The 22,345-nt window shown below is 43.1% G+C and overlaps 2 long non-coding RNA genes across 3 annotated transcripts in view; one reads left to right on the top strand and one right to left on the bottom strand.

Annotated features, from left to right (window-relative positions):
* Nucleotides 1–4,124: 4,124 nt before the first annotated feature.
* Nucleotides 4,125–22,345, top strand: part of LOC144291738 (uncharacterized) — an 84,068-nt gene continuing 65,847 nt past the window's right edge. Inside the window, exons 1-4 of one of the 2 annotated variants that reach the window (XR_013359206.1) lie at nt 4,125–12,393; nt 14,196–14,257; nt 16,212–16,303; nt 18,364–19,158. This is a non-coding gene — a long non-coding RNA (uncharacterized LOC144291738). The remainder of the gene's footprint in view (nt 12,394–14,195; nt 14,258–16,211; nt 16,304–18,363; nt 19,159–22,345) is intronic. The other variant, XR_013359207.1, reaches the window with a different exon arrangement.
* Nucleotides 7,368–16,731, bottom strand: LOC144291739 (uncharacterized). The gene is made up of 5 exons (XR_013359208.1): nt 16,150–16,731; nt 12,984–13,160; nt 11,537–11,615; nt 9,656–9,758; nt 7,368–9,358 (listed from the first exon to the last, which is right to left on the bottom strand). It is a non-coding gene; the product is annotated as an uncharacterized LOC144291739 (long non-coding RNA).

Here is a 22,345-nt window from a genome sequence, read left to right as displayed (position 1 = left end):
TCTGGTTTTCACCCACAAGGCCAATTACAAACAACTTGAAGTGTGTTAACATTTCATGATGAGAGGAAGTGGAAAGTGTTCCTATGACACAAAAGCCCTTTACTTAAGGGGTACTTCGGGGTTAAGAACAGTTTTCCACTCCAAATGGTCTCATTATATTCTCTATAATGGGTGTGATTGTTTAATGATGACATATTTGAATTGAGATGATTGAACAGGCATTACTTGAGCAAATAAAAACTTGACAGGCTGTGCCTTTTTAAGCAATTATGTATGCCTAGAATGGGATAAGATAGAAAAGGCTGATACTGTCAGCATTGATAAAAAGAGCAAAATCTGAATGATGCAGATTTGAAAATATATTGTTTATGTAGCAGAAGGCCAACCCATGTGCCCAGCTGCTTAGGCAAGTTCCCTTGGCAGGTGCAACTTTCCTGAATGGATTCCTGTTGAAATCCTGTTAAGTGTTTCTACCAGCTGAGGAAAAATGGCCTGCCTGGTCTTAGTTTTGCTTGGGCCTGATTGTGCCCTTATTGATGTAGTTGAAATATTGCAATTGATAATCAAATCTAGAAAATAGTTTTGAGCACATGGGACATTGGTCATGCTGCTAGATCTTGGTGGGGATACAGCACTTTGTACTTACAGTCTAGCTTGGAGACCACTCTGAACATTACTAACCAAAGTGCAAGGCAGTGTGTGTTTTGAGTTGTCCTGGAGGTGAGAAAGTGAAAATTAGCTCAGACAAAAGTATAAATCTGCCTTTCCTTGCATCAGACACAGATAAAGCCAGCTGTAACTAACAGGAAAAAATATTTTTCCCAAGGACATGCTGCAGCTGTAACATGTCGTAACAACTGCCTTCCAGTGTCTACTGCTTTCTCACTCAAAGGAACTTTATTCTCTGAAATCAGACTATCAGAAATTTTGCTATTTGAAATGACATCAGTATGAAAGAAACATCCCCCTTTTTACATAATTTACTTTGACTCAGAGAACTTAGTTTCCAAACAAGGTGCAGAGCTTCAGATAAGGGGTTTTGGGACACAGCATTCCACATCTAAACTTTAGTTTCCAAGGATACAGGGCCCTGGGTCCACTTTGCAGTCCAGACCTGATGTCCAGCCCTTTACATAATAGCCTTGCTTTGCTCTGAGCCTATTGCCATGCTAATTTATTTAAATTTTGTTGAAAAGTCCTACCTCAAACCTCTACTTTCCACTTTTCTTCCATGTGCAGTGTCCTTCATAGTAATGGGTTAATAAACTTGACTTTGTCAGACTATTGATTTGTTCCTGAGGTCTTAGGCTGATTGGGCTAGGACAGAAGGGCATTCAAAGTAGAAAGCACAATAGAATCCAGAAATGGATTATAAATGAGTGTTCAGGAACACATCCAGAAGGCAGTTGCATTAATGATTTATTAGGTGTCACTTTTTAACAGTTTATTTGGTATTACAGATGCGAGACCATGTAAACTTTCTTTTTGACAATTCCATTTTTTAATTTTTTTCCATTTTGACAATTCTCAAGCTAGCATTAAACATGTGTATGTGTAATATATCTATGTAATATGTACATTACATATATTCCTCTGTCCCATTTTTTATCTTTTGTGGTTTTGTATGTAGATACTTTCCTTCCACAAAAGTAGTATCTCTTCTTGGAGGGTGGAGTCTGGCTGCTTAAGATTCCATTGGAGTTTTTTTCAGTGTCTTGGCTGGTGTTGTGCATACAGTAGATGTTCAATAAATACTTTCAACATTGAATCATGGAAGCTTTGTGTCTTAGCTATTTATTTCTTTGATACTTGCCCTAACTTTGAAACCAGCAGATTGTGGTATCTTCTTCATCACAATTCCACCTCTACCTTATAAAGTACAAATTGCCCTTAGGCAATGAGGCGTTGAGCAATTGAAGCTTTTTATAGCTCCATTTGTCTGCAGTCACCTAAATGTCAATGGATAGATGTGTTTGTCATAATGTGCGGTAAGTGCAAATAAGCCCCCTGTTAGCAGTATCATTAGAGATAAAATAGATGCACAGGAACTCAAAGAGGTGATAAGCTGTCAGATTCCACTCTTAAGAAAATAACAATGTCATTTGCAGTTGAAAATGTGTAGAAGTAAATGCACAATTCCTCACCTCAGTCTGAGTTGTTTTTCAAGCCTTTGCCTATTTACTTATGTTCATCCACCACTTAAGTTGAAGAAGAGCGAATTAAACCATCAATTAAAAATAGCCTAGTAAAACCACTGAAAACAATAGATCTGAAAATAGCAACATTGAAAGAGCAGCCTCAATTTACTAAAGTGCCTTCACTGTGGGCCTCGCTGTTTATGTAGAGGATTGGTGGAGAAACGGAAATCTGCCGCTCAGTGGCTGGAAAGGGGTCTGTGCCATTGATCTACCGATACCTATACCAATACCGTAGCATTTTCCCCCATCTTTCTGCTGTGCCCTTCTCACTGGAGAGGCTCTGTCCCCAGGGTATCTCCTCTTTTTGTTGACAAGATAATATTGCTGTTTCAGGCTTCATATCCAGACATAAATCTAGCAGCAGAAGAGAGATCTCTTCCTGGGCAGTCATTTTTAAGAGAGGAAAATTTCCTGCAAGCTTCTCAGAAGAGTTTTCCTTATGTCTCAGTGATCAAAATTGCCACGTATGTCTATCCTAAGTAGGATGGATTTCAATGACTTGATTAGTGGGAGACTGAGTGGAGGAATGTGACTTGCTGAAACAAGTCTGGCTGTTTGGAAGGGGTGTGTGTGTGTGCACGTGTTGGGTTGTTGGATTCACATCCAGCCATGTCTGTCTGCTACATTCAGAGCAGAGCAGGGTTTCAGACCCAGTCTGTCTCATCCCAAAGCCTGGGTTTGTCTCACTTATTCCCCAAACTCATGTTTGTATAAGGATTTCCTATGTGTGGCTCTTACAAAAAACATAACTGGAGCAAATCCTAATTTTTGATAGATTTGCACTTACATTTGGGTTAAATAAGTATTAAAATGTGTTCATATTCTCTGAACATTAGCCAAGTGATATGGAACAACTGTAGTCTTGAGTGTGACACCCCCGCTCCCCACAACAGTACAGCAGCATTTAAAACAGTTCTGACTTATGTTAGTGGTTTGTAGTGTCTCTCTTGCTCTCTCCTTACTAAGAAGTGCTGGCTACTGAGTTTGGGAAGATAAATTTAAGGAGGCCCTTGAATTTAAGGCTAAGGGATACAGACTTCTTTTTTTTTTTCCCCTCAAGGAATATAGGGTCATTGAAAATTTTAACCAGAGAAAGACATGACCCTGACTGTGATTTAGGAAGAGCACAGTCTTTCAGAGTACATAAGAATTGAGAGACATAGTAGAGGTTTTTATACTTGCAGGAGGCCTGACTCAGTCCACCAAGTATGCCAGAAATGCCCATTTCTTTATTTTCTTCAGGTTGAGTTTTCAGTTTCATTCTGCTAGGCTGATAGGAAATTCAGTATTAACCCTCTTTTGACACTCCTGCCTTCCCAAGAATGCTCTGGAATCTGGAAAGATTAACTACATGCCTGGTAGGCCTGGAAGGGACCCTTGACTTTAATTCCTTGATGGTCACACTGATATCTGTGAAGGCTGGTGACCTCTTATGGCTTAGATGTGTGAAGCTTTGTTAAGTCCCAGACCCTTGTAGGCCCAAGGTCCAGGTTCCCTAAAGACACCAGACAACAATCTCCTCTGAGTGGGATTTCCTTTTCAGGGTGGTGCCATCAGTATTGCTCCTACCACCATCCCCCAATCTCTGACCTCTTTCTAAACTTTTGAGTTCAGTGAAATTTATAGATCACCTATGTAGAGTTGGGTGCATTTGAATAAATGGAACACCTATATAACCACATCCCATTGAAGATACAGGACATTTCTCTCCAGAAAGTTCCCTCATGCTCCCTTCCAACCCCTTGTTACCCTGAGGTAGCTACTCTTCTGAGTTCTATCCCCACTTAGTGCTCTTGTTCTAGAATTTTGTGTAAGTAGAATCCTACTCAAGCTTCTTTGACTCAACATTTTATCTGTGAGACTCATCCATATTATTGTGTATGACAATATTCATTCCTTTTTTGTTGCCTAGCATTTTTATTGTTGTGGAATAGTATTTCATTTCTTTTTTTTTTCTTTTTTAAGTCTTTTCCTGTCTCTCTTCCTCTTTTCTTAAAGTCTTTCCTTAAAAGCATCTTCTCCTTCGCCTTGTTGCTCTCAAGGGTATTAAGTATGTTTCCTTCAATTAAAGCCAGGAAGGCTTTTACTAGAGGCAAGGGTACAGAAAGTATTCAGTATCTTCATGGGATGGAGGAGGGAAAGGCAACATGAAAACACACAAGTTAATATCTCAACAAATTAGCTTGCCACACAGTCATCCCAGGAAAAAGGCAATGAGGGCCTGAGTTAGAGTGGAACATGGAAACAGGGCAGAGAAAGCTGGTGCCGGGGCAGCACCCATGGAGTTTGGTACCTCATCAGGCCTGGAAGGACAAGGCTGAGTAGCTTAGCATGGGTGGTAACCAACATGACCAGGTTGGCAGTTGGAATGAGTATTGGTGCCAACAGCAGAAAGAATGGTCTAGGATGGAAAATGATGAATTAGTTTGGTACTTGTTGATTTTGAGGGAGTATGGAAGGTAACACTGGAGATGCCCAGGGGGTAGGTGAAAGTAGAGATCTCCAGCTCAGTAGCATCTTCAGAACTGAGGGTGAGGTCAAGAGTTATACACGAGGTGAATGTTGAAATCCTGAAAAAGGAAAGTTAAAGGAGATAAAATAGGCAAGGACAGAGCTTTGAAGAATGCCATACAGAGGGCTCAAGGAAGAGGACTCAAAGGGGGAAGGGAGCATGGTGACAGTGTTAGGATTAAAATAGCAGGAAATGGAGTGTCTTGGGAAGGAACTAGGAGAGCAAAGGATAGGAAAGTAGCTGGCAGAAATGCCAATGCTGCAGAGCTGACCAAGATGAAGATGGAATGACAGGTCATTAAATTTTCCACCTGGAAGCTCACCGCTGGTTTTTGAGGGATCAACTACAGAAGAGAAATAGGAGTTGAAGCAGGTTGCAAGAAGCTGTGGAGTAAGAGTGCTGAGACAGAGCCAATAACTTTAAATAGCTTTTTTCAAGAAATGTGCACTTAGAGGAGTGAAAAAGGGCACAGGGGTGGCAGGAGGATGAGAGAAAATGTTGGAGGACAGGTTACGAGATTTGTTTCCTTGGAAAGTGTTGAGCATTCCCGTGACCTGGGCAAAGGAGGCAGAGAGAGTTTCTGACTCGGTTTTCCATAAGAGGTAAGAGACAGTGGGGAGGAAAGTGCCAGGGGGTGAGTGAATTGTAGAGAAGAGTCATTCTTCTAACGCAGTAGAGGAGAAGACGGGTGAGACCTTCCTAAGTGAAGATGGAGCATTCCAGCTGCAGTCACTTGTTCTCAGCATGACACGCTCCTTAAGAAATTTTCTGTTCTATTTACTCTGGATACATGAAGTTTATAAAATGGCCTCTTTAAGGTTCAGGAGGTTGGATTTCAAAGCAGTGCATCTAGAGGAGGTCTTCTCCAACCGCTCAAAGCTAGATGGTAGAGCTCACTCTCCCAGGACACAATCTGTAGTGCCTATTGTATTGTGGCAGATGGCAGCAAGCCCTAGGTTAGGAACCCAACTATGATGTGTTAGCAAGAGGCACTAACCACATGTCCTTTGATCAGATTAATCAGAGACAGAACAACCAAGCATAAAGAGTTGAGATTAGCATTGGCTGGGGCTCTGGCAAGGCGAACCTGGGACATACTCGACTTTGAATTCAGAAGCACTGGTTATTTGCATTCATTTTCAGAATTAGATCAGCACAAACGGGGCTCCCAGAAGATTGGATGGGCTTCACAATGAATATGATGCTTGTGAGTGTATGGTTTGCTCAGGCTAGGATGATTCTGTATATTCCTTGAGTGCACACCAGTTGGTGGCAGAGCAAGACAATGATGCTGTGTATTTTTACTTGATTGCCAGTATCCTGGTTTGTGTTGGAGGGTTGACATTGCTAGAATCCTGGCTACCTCTTAAAAAGGATGTTCTATTTTTTGAAACCCCTAGCAGGTGTTCTCAGTATGGCTACTGTAAAAGCTCAAATACACACAGGGATGAAACATATGCAAATATATCTGTGGACCTTCTAGATGGAGGACACTGCTCCAAGGCTGCTGCACTCATGTTGTGGTGGCTTCTTTATCTGACATCACAGATTTATTGCTGATCCCTCTAGGAAAAAGGGCACCTCCCACCTCCCTTCTCTTACTGTGGTTCTTAAGACTTTTTGTCAGTTCCTTCTCTTACAGTGCCCTAACCTCGAACTACTTACAGGTGGTGCTATAGGTCTCAACATACAAAAGAATAAACAATGTGTGTAGGGGGCTATCTCTCTGGAAGATTCCTGTATTCAAGGGCACTGATTTTTTTAAAGGTTTAGAAATCAATTCCTAAATTCTATCAGTGTGAAACAAGTGAGAGTAGTTCAGAAAGTGGAGGCCATAACAGTGTGTTTCCTTCCTGCTCCCACCTTCCTTCTCCTCTTCCACCACCATCCTGGGCTTCTTTACATGTAAACTCTTTCTGCCTGGAGTTGGATGCGGCATAGCACTAAGCCCTGGAAGATGTGCTCCAGGCCTCTGGGAACACACACTCTATGACAGATGGCGGCAAATTAAACTGGCAATTGAAAAAGCCAGAGCATTTCCAGGACCTCTGTTAGAGAAGCGATTCCAGAGGGGGAGAGGCAGGGAAGACAAATTGCTGGAAAGTGGCCAGAACCATTTGGTGCTTGACATCAATTTGATCAATAAACACTTCCTGAACACCTAGATAGAAGAAGCTTTTCCAGATTCCACAGGCACACACAAAGATCAGAGAGACCAACATTTTGTCCTATGTTTAGGAAAACAGCACACAAAAAGGTGCATGGACAATTCTAGGCTGGTAGAAGTCTGAACAAAGGCTATGTAAGGATGAGCTGAAAATTATAGCCACCACACAATAGTACGATAATGCATGTTGATGGCTATGTCCTTGATGGTATGTAGAGGGTGGGAGAAACAAAATTATGGGGCTAGAAGGGACACTGGACAATCCCTTCAATTTAAAGATGAGGGAACTGAAGACCCTTCTCCACAAGAGTAAGTGGTTTGTTCAAGGTCAAAGTCACTCGGTTGTTTGGAACTCAGTGATTAATAGTACTACTACTAGTAGTATCAATGATACAACTAATAATAGTACTAATAATAGTACCAACAGTGCTATTAGTAGCTAAGATTATAGAACACTTACTATGTGTCAGCTACTATCCTAAGTGCTTCAAGTATATTATCTAATATAGAAAGTTATGTTATTTTCACCTCTGAAATGGTATTTTCACACATGGGGAAACTAAGGCAGAAGAGTATAAGTACCTTGCTCAAAGTCCAGCCAGTAAGTGGTGGAACTGAGACTCAACACCCTGCAGTGGAGCGCCAAAGTTTGTGCTCCTAATTTCTCAGTTCCTTTTGGCCTCTTAGGCCTTAGACTCCTGGTCCAGTGCTCCTTGTCCTTGGACTGGGGATGTCGTGAGGTGAGGTGACTGAATGCGGGAGTGACATGACAAAAGTGAGTATTTAAAGTTACGGGTATGGCTTCAGTTGTTAGGGTAGATGAGAGAAGAAATGGAGAAGGGAGAGGGGTAGTAGAATGTCTAAATACAGTTGCGATGAATGTTTGGACCACAGCAGGGATAGAGAAGATTTTATTGGACAGGTATGGTTGGTTAGCAGTCATTCACTCCGTAGTATGAATCAGCCTATCCTGTTGGCTTATCCTTCTTGAGAACAGAAGCCTGACCGTAGAAGGAAGGAACGGACAGTGTACAGCAAAGGGAATTCCGAGGCAAAGGAACAAGAGTAGAAATGGGACAGATATTGATGACTTTGCAGTATTCTTCACAGAGGTCCTGATCTCTTGGGGATGGTTTAATCTACTGTAGGTAAAAATGTCCATTGCTCATTGAGGTAAAGGAGGAAGAGAACCAAAACAAGCAAACAAAACAAGGAGAAAAAGAAAGATGCCACCTCTTAGTGGGAATGAGACCTTAACAAGTGGGTAAAGTACATGAAGAACCCGGTGTGTTTTCCCAGACTGGGGTCTGCCTTGGGGAAAGACCCATCTCACCACTCCACTCTTACCCCTGGTGGCCAGAGGACAGCCTTCAGCTGTGGAGAAGAACCTCTTTATTCAAAGTCCTGGCCCCTTCCAGGTGACCCATGCAGTGACTGGCTGATGCAAGGGCATAAAGGCCAGGACAGTCTCAGCAGAAGGGGCCATGGAAAGCTGGGGAGGGGACCCCACAAAGGGTCACTGACTGTGTGAATGTGTTCACAGAATGAGGTGTGACTGGACTTCTCAACATAAAGCCCTCATAGGGAAATTTCTCTGATAAAGAGAAGCGAGAACTATACTTTGAGAGGAAGAGAACAGACCATGAATAGCTGCTCGAATTCATGGGAAACTGGACAGATGAGGCCAGAAAACAGAGAAGACTCTTCTGGATACTTCTGATTGGTTCTAAGGATAACTGTCTGTCCGTAGGTGGGGTCATGTATTTATACTCGAATGCAGAACTCTCCTTCTGCCTTGAAGTCACATTTCCATTGGCATGCTGCTACACAAGCTGCCCTCAGACGCTCATTTTCACATGCAGGACGTGAGCAGTTTCCCAAATATCCACCAGATGGTACCTTCCTACCAGAAATTAGGTTTCAGTTGTGGAAATCCACATTGTTTTTTCCACTCCACAGACCAGCTACAGAATCAGATGCCTGCTCTGGCTACTGTGGAAGGAAAGGGAGCTTGGTAAGAACCAGTCTCAGGTGGGAGCGCTGCAGAGTGGCGTGAGGGCGGCTCCAGTGTTTTTATTTTCAAGAATAGGAGACTGAAGTCAAAGTGTCCTTTTTTTTTTTTTTTTTTTTGTGATGGGGAGAGCTACGTGTGGAATAGAGTCCTAGAGAAGTCTCCCAGGGAGGGAAGGACTGTTGTGAGTTTAGCTCCCAAGAGGCTGTCATAAAAGCCCTCAGTGCCACCCTTGTGCTATTCCTTGGAGTCTGCTCGGCACTGCTGAGTGCTCTGAAATGTAACCAGCTGTCCCATAAAGGAAAGTCTTTGTTGGAGAGACTCACTCATTGTTCAGCAGTTTGGGTTCAAAGGCCCAAGCAGCAGTCTCCCCGGGTTGCGTAGTGTCCTTGGAATGGGAGGGTCACTGGTCTTTACTGTTGGGTGGCCCCTGGGTCCTGGTTTATTCAAAACTTTTCCTGGTCTTGGCTCTGAATGTAAAATGCAAAGGAGTTGCTGTAGCAGCTGAAGGGGTCTCAAAATATACTAAGGACCCCCTCCCATCAATGACTTGCACGTTTCTTTCACACCCAGTCATCCTGGCTGACTGGAATGTACACACCAGGGACAAAGCTAGCCCTTCTCTCTCTCTCTCTCTCTCTCTCTCTCTCTCTCTCTCTCTCTCTCTCACACACACACACACACACACACACCGTGAGCTAGGTGATTTGGGGCAGTGCGATAATATTTTCAAATTACGAATCATTTTGTTGCTGTTGTTTTCTTACCAGATTCCCTTGTCCCCTTTAGCCAGTGAGACACATGTCAGGAAAGGCAAAGTTCTGGGGAAAAGAAGTCTTCTCTTGGTTTTTGAGTTTCAGAAGTTCAGGCCTGAGCGGATAGAAGATGTAGGTAAATACAATGTTCTCAGGATGGGGAAAGAGGAGAGAGTAGCTGGGGTGATGAGAGATTGGGCCTCTGAGCAGGGAGACACATTTACTCTTTCCTGCCTTCTGCAACTCCCCCAGCAAGGATGGTTTTGCGAGCTCTCAGGATGAGGGCCTTGAGCCCCCTTGATGAAAGCACAGGAAGGGGGCGAAGACCTCAGAGAGGAGAGGGTTGTATTCTCACCCCAGAGCAGAGGGCCAGAGAGCCAGCAGGGGAGATCTGTGGGCTTGCAGGCACCTCTCAGAGAGTGTACTGCAGCACAGTGCCCTTCCAGACTCGTGTCTACCTGGGGCTTTGCCATGTGGCCGGATTTGGAAACAGGGTCTTTGCAGATATAATCTATTAAAATATGGTCATACTGGATTTAAGGTGGCCTCTAATCCGATACTTTAGGTGTCCCTTTAAGAAAAGGGAAATTTGGACACAGAGCTGCACACGCAGAGGGAAGGTGCCCTGTGAAGATGGAGGCAGAACCACGGAACGTCCAGAACTGCCAGCCACCACCAGGGGTGACAGAGATGAGGAAAGATTCTGTCCCAGAGCCTTGGGAAGGAGCCTGGCCCTTCTGACACCTTGATTTCAGACTCCCAGCCTCCATGCCTGTGGGAAGATAGTTGTCTCTTATTTTAAGCCACCCAGGTTGTAGGGCTTGGTTTTGACAGCTGTCCTGACAGGAACAAGGATGATGGAGAGGCACTTAGCATGGTCACACTTGACGAGCAGGGAGGTGGAGAGGTCTCTGTAGATGCCAGCACACAGAGCAGGCCTGAGCACTGGATGGGCCCACCGTGGCACGGAACACCTAGAGTGGGAGCTCGGACTATGGGCAGTGACATTTCAGACATCAAGAGGAAGGGGGTCTAAGACAGAAAATGAGTAAGAAAAGTAATGATGACCATTAAACTTTTCTTACTGCTTGGGTTTGTGGGCTAAAATTTGCTGCTTAAGGAGCTGAGGCTTAGGGTGTCAAACAGGGAGTCGGCCACGGCCACTGAGTGGTTGCTGTGGCAGTGGGATTCAGGCGCTCCTCTGCCTGCTTGCCAAGCCCTCCTGTCCTTCATTATCGTTTCCAGTTTTCCCTGCTACATGCCTGACATCATGGCCGAAGGGACTGGGCCCTGTGCTCTGAGCGCAACCCTGTCCTTCCTACTGGAGTCCTTACATCAGGCTGGACCTTTGCGGTTTCCTATCAAAATCCTACTAGCAAAGGAAAGCTTTCCAAGTCTCCCAAACATACTGTTATCGCCTTTTCAACTCTGGCAATTGTTTTGGAGTATTTTTGATGGCAGCCCTCACTGTGTCTCACACTTCTTTGTCTCCCTCGTAACACGAGCATGGCTGCCCCCATGATGGCAGGTCTCAGCGCAGGCTTGTTGATTTGTTTGGTATAATCATTACTGAAAATGCTACAGTTCTCCACAATGCACTATGGACAGCGTGTCTTGTTTGTGCCCGAAGCAGACCCTTTATGTGTTGGGACATTGCCTCTTGGCTGCGCCGCACCTGTTCCAATGGACTCTGTCATCAGGACTGAAATACTATAAGCACTTACAGATGTGACTTAGGATTTTCCAAAAAGGTGAAGGAAGAATAAACATTTGGGGCCACTCTGTCTGAGGAAATGGTCCACGTGCTTTGGGGTGGGGGTGGGGGCTCTTGTAGCTTCCCTAATAAAGCAGGGTGGGATCTGCAAGTCCCTTGGGTGGCGTGGTTTTTATTACCTCACTGACTGCCTTTCACTTTCGTATCTTCCTCTGCAGAAGCCTGAGGTCCCTTGAACTGGCCACACACACCTGCATTCTGGAATCAGAGATAAGACATGGGAGGAAAATTTTCTGGGAGGGAAAAGGAGCGATTTAAATTCTCACTGAGGTCTGAGCTGCTGATAGCAGATTCTTTCCCGAAGAGATTTCAGGTCAGAGGAGGAGGTTAGGCAGGGAGAGAGCAGGAGGCTCCTGTGCTGGCTCATTGGCTAGGGCAGGGGCCGGGGTTGTGAGCACAAAGGAAGGAGCAATGGGTGGCAGGACCGAGGGCCCCGGGGACCCAAGGTTGAAGTTCATCTATTCCCCTTTTCCTGTTACGGGCCCTGCCTGATTCTGACATTCAACACTAAGAGATCTCCTGACTGTTGATTTCATAGACCAAAAAAAATCATTTATTGAGAGCAATCTGAAACACTGGAAGGTTGCCATTACTTATATTGTTAAATAAGAATGTAAAAAAAAATTAATAAAAACCCTATCACATGAAAGAGAGGATGCTTTCATGGTAAAAAAAAAATGGGGAAAGAAAAAAATCTCAGAATAAAGGGTAGTCCTTCTAAATGGGATGAATATAGCTTTATAGGGAAAGAAAAAATGACTGTCTATCTCCCTTTTCAGTGGGTCCAGGATAATGTTGGCAGAGCCTGGCGTCCCAGTACCAATCGATGATTTATGGGAATCACGTCCACCCTGATTCTGAAGGTCCCACCGCAGTTTATAGTTCATGACATTATGCTGCCCCCTGGTGGCCAAAAGGAGTTGCTGTGGCGGCTAAAGGGTCTCAAAATCTACTTAGGACCCCCCATCAATGACTTGTATGTTTATTTCACACCCACATGTGCTAAGGGGGGGGGGGGCTGTGGGGTGAGGACACATAGAAATGAGAGACCCAGGCCCTTGCTCTCAAAAGCTTTCCTATAACACTGATGTTTCAAACAAAAGTTAGCAAAAATATTTGGGTTTGGGCATTGCAATGTCAGCTCCCCATCACCATCCTCCCCGGCTGCCAGGGGCCCAGGGGGGGCGCTGGTGTCTGCATCATGGAATGCGGCCAGTCTCTCAGCGTCACAGCAGATCTGTGATTGAGTCCAAGTTGCCACTTAGAGCTTTATCTCCAGCCCTGCCCTGAAGTCAGGGCTCAGGGGGCAGGCAAGCCTACTTTTTCCATGAAGTCCTTCAGTGCCTATTCCAAACCCATGATGACCTCTATAACCTCAAGACTACTCTCTACCACCATGTCCTCTTATTTTTCAAGTAGATAAGAAATTCTCTGATGGTTGAGGCTCTGTTTTAACATTTTTATATCCATCTCCCCTTCTCAAAGTATGTCTTGGAGCTCTCAGTTTTCTCCCTTATTATACAGAGAAGCTTCCCACCAACTTTCACATATTAGGGCCACACTTACGCTTCATCAAGATATTCTCGTATCGGGATCCCTGGGTGGCACAGCGGTTTAGCGCCTGCCTTTGTCCCAGGGCGCGATCCTGGAGACCTGGGATCGAATCCCACGTCGGGCTCCCGGTGCATGGAGCCTGCTTCTCCCTCTGCCTGTGTCTCTGCCTCTCTCTCTCTCTCTCTGTGACTATCATAAATAAAAAAAAAAAAAAAAAAAAAGATATTCTCGTATTAAACATGAGAAATCATTAAGTCAGTTTAGGCTAAGTTATTTGGCTGTGACAAACAATTCCCAAGTCGCTACAGCTTAAAATAACAAAGGTTTATCTCTTCTAAATGCTGTGTGGCCTGTGTGCATTATTTGGGGGGTAGAGTTGCCAGGAAATAGCAAGGAAAAATATGGGACACCGTCAAATAATCAGTAATTTTTTGGGGAATAAGTATGTCCCCCAAAATCCATACTAACAATTATTATAATTTTGTGAACTTCAAATTTAGCTGAAAATTCTATAATTTACCCCACAACCCTATTTGGGGGCCCAACTTCACATCCCCATTCTGGACCCAAGCTAATGGTGCCTGTACTATCTAAACATCACAGAAAGAAAGGGGATGTGACCATTTGCACACTGATGCCTGAAGTTTTCTTCTGGAAGTAGAGCATTTCCAATCACAATTTTTTTTTTTTTTTTGGTCAAAATGAATCATTTGGTCATTCCTAACCTCAAAGGGGTGAGGAAATGCGATTCTGCCATGTGCTCAGAATGAGAGAGCACCAGGCTATTTGTGAAAAGCCCAAATCCTTGCCCTAGTTAGAAATTCTGGTGACAGCTGCTAAGAAAATACTACTTTCTCCATCTTATTACAATAAATTATATCAAGTGTAATCTTTATCCTTGCGATTTCTATCTAATGGCTTACTATTGATTTCTGGTAAGCAAAGAAAGCTTTCCTGACCCATTTAAATACATGGAGACAACTAAACGCTCCCTTTCAACTTTTCTTCTCAGCATTAAATACCTTCCCAGGCCCCTAGTACTTCTTCCTATGATGTAGTTTCCAACTCTTTACCTTCCCACTCTTTATCTACTTGGTTATATCTGACTGTTAAGTGAATGTGATGGGAAAACAAAACAAAACAACAAAAGGTAGTTCCTTATATGGATAAGCCAAAGGTGACTTTTGGTGTAACCCTTTGTTTTTCTTCCCTGTAATCCCACAGAAGATCAGCAGTGTTTCAACCCTCAGCATCAACAGCATCACCTGGAGAGATGAATCAGTGAGGTACAGACTTCTACACCAGGGATTCTGATTCAGTTGGCCTTGCCTGGGCCTGAGTATCTATACTTTTTAGCAGTTTTGTTCCATTTATCTATAGCTATGTAACAAACCAACCCCAAACTGAGGAACTTAAGGCAAAAGTAGTAATTTTATTGTTATCTTTCCAGATCCTTGGGGTTGAATAGAATCAAACATATAAGAAACCAACTAACATTTTAAGAGAATGGTATGGGCAAAAAAAAGCCACCAGCTCAGAGTAAAAGAGACTGCACCCATTTGATACTTAAAACAAACTCTGACCCTTCCCCTGACATTTTAGGGGTAGAGAGCAGCCTGAGGGCTCTGCTTAACCCCCAAAGAAACCATATTCCTTTTTGGATATAGCAGAGGAGAATAGTGAAAAAGGAAGGAACTCGCAGTGGGTAGAGCCAAGGACCATGGAAAACAAGGACTGGGGAATTTATCCAGGTGGAAAAGAATCAGTGGGAGCTCATCAAGGAATGTGACCCACCTTTAGGACAAGGGGCTGCTTGTAATGTCTATTTGGAGGGACTGTAGACTCACTGTGGTTCAGTGACTGGTAAAAGACTCCCATGCTTCTACTTCCAAATGGGAGTGTTTATTGTGTCCTTGTCCCTAATTGCATATTGAGTTTGTCTGTGGGAGCAAGTGACTTAATTTTTGAAGTGTCACCATTTAAAGGAGGCATATCTAAACCTGCTATAGAGGTGCTTATGTCTTATTCATGGATCCTGGACTTTGAGCTCAGAACAGTACCTGGAGAGGAATTTGAGGTTGTCTCCCTTAGAGGGAGTAAGTGTCCTCTTACATGCACAGGGAAGGGAACTGCATGTCTGGGGTACAGAGTGCAGACTGTGGTGGATTATGTTAATATTCACCAAATATTGTGGCACCCTTCTCTGCAGGGCCTCTTTCTGTGGTGGGAGGGCTCTACATCCTGGTCCTTTGGTATTCAGGTGACCATTTGATTTACTCTAATGACATGTGAGTGTCAGAAGTGACAGGAGCTACTTCTGAACAGAAGGATTAAGAACCACAGTGTTCACCTTTCCCTCTGCTATGACAACTGACAATGTTCCGGATAGAAGCTGTTTTCCTATCGTGGCCATTGCTGCTATAAACATCGGGGTGCAGGTGTCCCGGCGTTTCATTGCATTTGTATCTTTGGGGTAAATCCCCAACAGTGCAATTGCTGGGTCGTAGGGCAGGTATATTTTTAACTGTTTGAGGAACGCCTTGGTCCTGGAGTAAAGATGATGCAGAACAAAGCCATAGCCAACTAACTACGAATGAATTATATGAAAAATTAAACTTCTGTGTTGTGAGACCCTGAGTGCTAATATGAATGAAGAGGGCATGGGCACCCTGACAACTCTGAGCAGCCTTGGGTCCCTCTTGCATGATGGCTACCAACTGCGGAAGGACACAGCCTTTTTTTTTTTTTTTTCTAATATTTTATTTACTTACTCATGAGAGAGAGAGAGAGAGAGGCAGAGACACAGGCAGAGGGGAAACAAGCTCTATGTAGGGAGTCTGATGCGGGACTTGATCCTGGGACTCCAGGATCATGCCCTGGGCTGAAGGCAGGCACCAAGCCACTGAGCCACCCAGGGATTCCCAGACACAGCCTTTTGACTGCCCAATTTTACTGTCCTCTCTGAGGAAGATTGATTCCCTTCTCATTTCAGCATGCCTGACATCAACAGTAGGTGATAGGGAGCAACCCAGGAAGTGCCAGCCTCCATTGAACCTCCTGTTGACAGTATTTGTCTCTGTGGACCAGAGATTGTGGGAAGGTCTTGGGTAATGAAAGCTGGCTGGACACAGCCCAAATTTCAAGATTGTGGCAAACCAGAGGGTCCTTCGGTCCTTACCTGCTGAGGTTTTTGTTGCCCTGGTGACATCTCGGTCTTGGCATTCTCATTACATGATGAAGACACTGGTCGTGACAATGGGAAGGTTGAGAAGATGAAATGGATGGTACCCATAGCTGGTTCTATGCAGCAGAACTGAGGCTCAGGAGTTGAGGTAAATTAAAGATACTTGTCCCCTAAAATCTGGATCAGCCTCAGTCATTCAATAGAACCAGTAGACCAATAGAATGTGACTGAAGCAACAGTGCCTGCCTTCCAAAGCTGGGTCAGGAGAAGCCTTGTAATTCCCGTCTTGGTCTCTTATAATACTGCCTCAAGACTCCAGCTACTGTGTAAGAAGTTTGGCTACCCTGAGACTACTATGTTGGCATAGTTGCATTCAGGTGCTCCAGTTGACAATCAAGCTATTGGATTGTTTTTCAATGCCATCCAACCTTCCAGACGACCAGCCATTCCTGCCAAGGCTCCTAAAATATGAGTGAAACTGTCTTGACCCCTTCAGTCCAGCCAGCTCACCGTCTAAATACCACTAAATCTAAAATGACGCAGTTAATGCCATGTGGAACTGAAATGTCCTCCAGCTAAACTTGGCCTGAATTCCAGGCCCACAAAATCATGAGATATAATAAAATGGTGTTAAGACATGAAAATAATGGAACAGATATATATATATATATGTACTTACTATGCACTCCTAGGTGCCTGTTTTTCCTTTTCTCTTAACATGGATCCCTCATGTTGCATGCCTGGGTGCTCTAACCAGATTTCAGGAGTTGGGAGGTGTGATTAGCCTGAGATTACCACCTTCAACAGAGATGGTTCAGATAAACTCTTCATTCAAACAGAGTTTGGGTTACCCCGAGGGCTCAATTTTGTTCTCAGCTTAAGTCCAACAAGTAATAAGTCTAGCATTTAGTGAGCACCTCCATGGGTAGGGAACTATGCTGGGTGGTAATATAAGAGGTCTTGCTACATAAGGTAAAACAGCTCACTGTGGTTTAATGCTCACATGCTTAATTTTGTTTTTTACAGTTATCCTGTGAAGTAGCATTATTTTATTACATAAGCAAGTAAATTGAGATCAGGCTGGAGAAACTGTAAGTGCCAGAGATGAGTTTTGAATACCCAGCAGGCTTATCCACCAAACAGGCTACCATGGAAGTTAAAGCTTTATAAGACAGGTGCAAACCTTCATTTTATAAATGAGAAGATTGAGGACTAGGAAGAGGGAGTAGTATTGCTGATGTGTTTTGCCACTAACCATGAATTCTCTGGCCAGTACAATTCCATCCTGGTCCTAAAGGCTCTCTAGAGTATAGGCCAAAGCCATGTTGAGTGAGTGTCTTTAGGGAAGGAGATAGAGGAGATGATGTCAGCACTGCCTTTTCATATATGTTCCCAGAGAATGCGAGCCTTTGTTTATCCTCCTGTTTAACTCCTGAGAAGTGCGGGCTGTAACTTGGCCAATGAACAGTTTGTGGGCTTAAAGCATTGGATTGGTAGTATGAGCTTTTCTCTGAAGAAAGCATCTTCCCATAAAACTATCCATCCGTGTCATCTGGGATGAGTCCCAGAGATAGTTCCATTTTTGTTTCAGAGTATGGAAAAACTGAAAAGTAATATGTCAGCGGGGCTGTTCATGAATCAGAAATTACTCAAAAGACCATTCCTAGCTTGTCCTGGATCTCTTGGTCTGCTGGAATGGCAAGATCCAAACCAGTACCCATCAGCCACAGTGGGAACTGTGAAGAGGCTCATGCAGAACATGAAATCTTTACAGACAGAACAGGGACCCTGTGTGATTTGGATAAGAAGTCCAGATGAAGTGAGTAACTCTAAGTTGAAGTCTCTCTAGAGTTTAAGTATTTATGAAGCACTTTGTCCCCACAAAGTGAATTTCAATCATTTATCATCCAAACTCACAATATCACGGTAGCATGTAAGTATTTGTATTATGGCTAATGACCCAAACTTGAACTACTGCTTGTAAGATGGGATATTTTCATGCACTTGGGACCTGTTTTTAATGCCATGGTGAAGCATGAACAGGATTTTTTGAACTAAATGCCTGAATCTTGATCCAGACCCATCATTACCATGCAAGCCTGTAATTTTCTCCTGTGGCACTTCTGTGCTGGCTCTCCTGTTGTCAGGCAGCAAAAGGTGAATTCTTTAATATGAATCCCTGACAACTCTTTCCTCTTTATTCCACAGCATTGTGATTTGCCTTTGTGCAGCCCTTTGTGCTCTGAGATGACCAGATGACATATTGGGATGTTGATGATTCTAAAAAATATGTATATCTGAGAAGATCACACCAATTAATTTTCATCCAGAATTCAAGGTGAAAACTGCTTCAGATTGTGGTAGTTGAAGCTGTTTGAAGAACTAGGGGCTGGTTATGGCTTTTTCTGAAATCACCAAGAAGCCTTCAGGAAGGCATCGCTATCTCTTATTTCTCATCTGACTATTCAAATGACCTCCCTCACAAAAAGACTTCTTTTTTTTTAATCAACCTTATCTCTCCAATTGTTTAAAAACCTATTCTACTTTTTAGCTAGAATTATTGACCATAGGACCATAAAAGAATTTTATAGATGAGGAGACAAAGATCCTAAGAGGAACACCAGAATCCAAGCATTCCAAGTCTTCCTTCCATACCGTGTTTCAGAATCATGTGGTGTTTGACGTTAGATGTGTTGCCATAGTTATATGGAATGGTTTTTTACCTTGGCTTTTTTCTACATCCCCCAGCATGCCTTGCAAAGGGCTTATCCATAGCCAGTCAGATGTCAGATATGCTATGGCTGGCCCTCCCTCAGTGGCCAAATTCCTCCCCAAAAGTGACCTCTACAGAGAGGATTTTAACCACCCAAGCTAAAGTGACATTCCTCCCCCATACTCTCAGCCATACTCTATCACCTTTCCTTGCTTAACTGTATTTCTAGCACCTCTCATGATCTGAAACGATCAGCCTTTCTTGTGCATTGCCGCTTCTCCTACTAGAATGTGAGTTCCGTGAGGGCAAGGATTTTGTTTCTCTTGTCCACTACAATGTCTGTGCTTATTAGAGTGCTTATTTATCAATAAATTTATCAACAAATGTTTGTGGAATTGATGGCTAAGTGAATGGTGAATAGATAGACAAGTCATGATGTTAGTGCCAAGTTTTTGTAATCATAGGGTTGAGGCATTGGATAACTAATCCAGATAAAAAACTGGTTTCCTCCTGACATGAAACTTAATTCAGCTTGATTAGTTGTTAGGTACTTTGGAAATAGGAATTTCCTTTAATTACTAATTTAAAAGAATTAAGAATTTAAAAGGAGAAAGGCACATTTTCTGCTGTTTTCGCCTTTACTCAAAAGTATCATAGTGTCTCATTCATCACAGAACTTCTATGACATTATACAATTCTTTCCACAGCAAATATTTCTTTGACCACTTGTGTTTTTTTCTGTGCCATTTTAAGGGATTTTTTACTTTCCTATTAATCTAGGATAGCTGCACCATAGTACGCAGTACATAGTCACATTGTTGTGATCAATTACAATTCAAATGTACAAAGCCATGAGCAAAGTTCAGATGAATATCCAAATTAAACTGTTTTAAGTAAGGTGAGCAGCATCCATTACCTTAGCCCTGAATATTGGCTGTTCTCATCCATCCTTTCTTGGAAGTCAATATTTGAAATAGGCTAGTGTAAGGCAGGAGAGGCTTGAGAAAAATAAAAAACCAAAGAGGGATTTAGTGCTTAAATATATAGTTACAAATTCATCTTGATTTCTTTTTATCTCTTTTTTAAAGAATTGTGGAATATAGGGAAACATTTGTAGCAGGTAGAGGTTTTTGAAAATTGGCTCATTTTTAACCCAATCGATACTGTTATTTCATGTCAAAAGCAAGATATGTTTCAGTGCCCTGGTAAATCTGATCTGATTTAATATTCCCTAGCACTCTGGGGTTGTATACAATCTCTACTCTCCTAAATTTGATGGTGTCAATATGACCTGACATTTAATTATTTGCATAGCCTATTTAAAATTAAAATAGCAACAGGCACTGAGTTCTTTTCAAGTTTTAATACACTCTCCCTTTAAAAATATATTTTTCATAAATTACTCTGCTGTCTGGCAGGCCATCACATTCTTCAGTTCCTGTAATAAAAGGGGAATGGTGCTATGTGGGTGTGAAATGTGAAACGTGGAGGAGAACACCGTGGTTAAACAAGAGCGGACACTGATCAAGTCCATTAATCAAAGTGCCTTTTAAATCTCTGCAAGTTGAGAACTGTAGCATCCAGGGATTTGATTAAAGAGGAAATATAAAATGGCAGAAGAGGTCCAGTAGCTGCCTGGGCAGGTCACATCTCAGAGCCCCTGATTAACAAGGCTTCCTATGGGATTTGTTTTCCAAGGGTCATTTTTTTTGGAGTTTATTTGCTAAGGAAGGGTAGGTTTATTAGCTAAGGAAGTAAATGGGTTTATTTGCTAAGAAAAGCTCCAATATTTCCTTCTCTTTGGGTATTGGAAAATCACCAAATCCATATTACAGAAGGTTGTAAATCTCTTCAGGCCAGTATCTTATGTCTTTCCATATTTGGATTATTGTGACTCTCCTGATTTCCAAGTATCACAGGTAGGCCCCCTACCATCTAAGTGCAAAAATACAAGTGTGAAGAAAGGTAAGAAGACTCCAGAGTTCTTTTCTAAGTGTTTGCATCATGGATGAGAGAGAGATCCACAAAATATGGCAAGGCCTGGCTACCTTAGAGGCTATATAAGGTATAACAAGGACAAGTAGAAAGGGACTCTGAAATCTCTGGGGGGCAGTGTTGAGGAGGGCTCCCAGGAAAGTTCTTAGGTGGGAGAGTTGCTGGGAGGCTGAGAACAGGGAGACCTAGTGAAAATAAATGTATGTTCAAGGATTAGAGGTGACAGAGGAAATGTGGCTTGCTTGGAACAGCAAATTTGGCAAGACTGAGTAAGAATGAGGTGTGGAGGTGTGGGCAGGCAAGCAGGAGTCCGATCATAAAGAGGATAATGGGAAGCAATCCCAGGGGTTTCAATGGGTAAAATGTGTTGATTTACATGTTGGAAAGACCATTCCTGGGGCAAAATGGACAATAATTGGGAGTAGGAAGAGATTTGAGTGAAGGAAGAAACTAGGAGCTAAGCTTTAATCTGGATGAAAATGGCTGAAGCAGGAGGGAAAGGGAACAGGAAAAGGAAATTTGTGACGTGTTCTAGAAACCTCTAGGACCAGTGTGAGTTAGGACAAATCCGGTAAGAAGCAAGACTTCAACTCAGTCCAAGATTGCTTTTGCTTTGCTCACAACACCTCAAGTAAGGAGTAAGAAGATGATATGCCATTGGTGACATACTACTGCCTCTCTTGCTTCTAGAGGGGTCCTGTATTTTGAAAGTTTTGGTAGTCGACCTCAGTGAGATGTCCACCAGGTTAGGGAGGCCAAGGGCTGTGGGTTTTGTGGCCTGGCCATATCAGTACCTATAAAGCCTCTGATAGTTCCACATGAAGCAAGCCACACTAAGCTCTGAATTCTGAGTCTTGAGATTTTGGATTGAGCAATTTCCCCTTTGCTCTGCCAGTGCTTCAGGGTCTGAACACCTCTTATATACTTTCTGTCTTTTTATGGGCAGGAGATGCTAAGGTTTCTGATACAAAATGAGTGCCTAGCCATTATCGGTTAAAGGAGAAAAAAGTCTAGGCCATCTGTTGTTAGTCTTTCAACCTGGAAAAATGGGTGGATGGATGGTCATGCCATGCATCTACCATAGTGGTGAATATGGTGAAGAAGCGGAATTGAAAAAGGATAGACACTTCAGGGCATGTGAGTTTGAACTGCTTGTGGGACTCAGGGGGAAATGTAGTTCTGGAATTGGAGTTTGAATCTTTTCGACATATTTGAGATAAAAAAAAAAGGATGGAAACCATCAATGTGTGTTATTATGGAGAATGTGTAAGGCATCAGGACAGAGTCCTGGAAAACATCCGTATGTAATTAAGAGGAGTGTTATGGAGTGTGTGTTGTACCCTGCTCCCTCATTCGTGTGTTGAAGGCCTAACCCCCAAAGTGATGATATTTGAAGGTGGAGCCTTTGGGAGGCAGTTTGTGTTATATAAGATCATACAAGATGGTATTAGTGGGTTTATAAGTAGTGGAAGAGAGAGATCT

The sequence above is a fragment of the Canis aureus genome, chromosome 20 (assembly GCF_053574225.1).
Source record: "Canis aureus isolate CA01 chromosome 20, VMU_Caureus_v.1.0, whole genome shotgun sequence".
NCBI classification, from domain to species: Eukaryota; Metazoa; Chordata; class Mammalia; order Carnivora; family Canidae; genus Canis; species Canis aureus.
The sequence above is the reverse complement of the archived record's forward strand: the minus strand, read 5'-3'. Positions and strand labels throughout refer to the sequence as shown.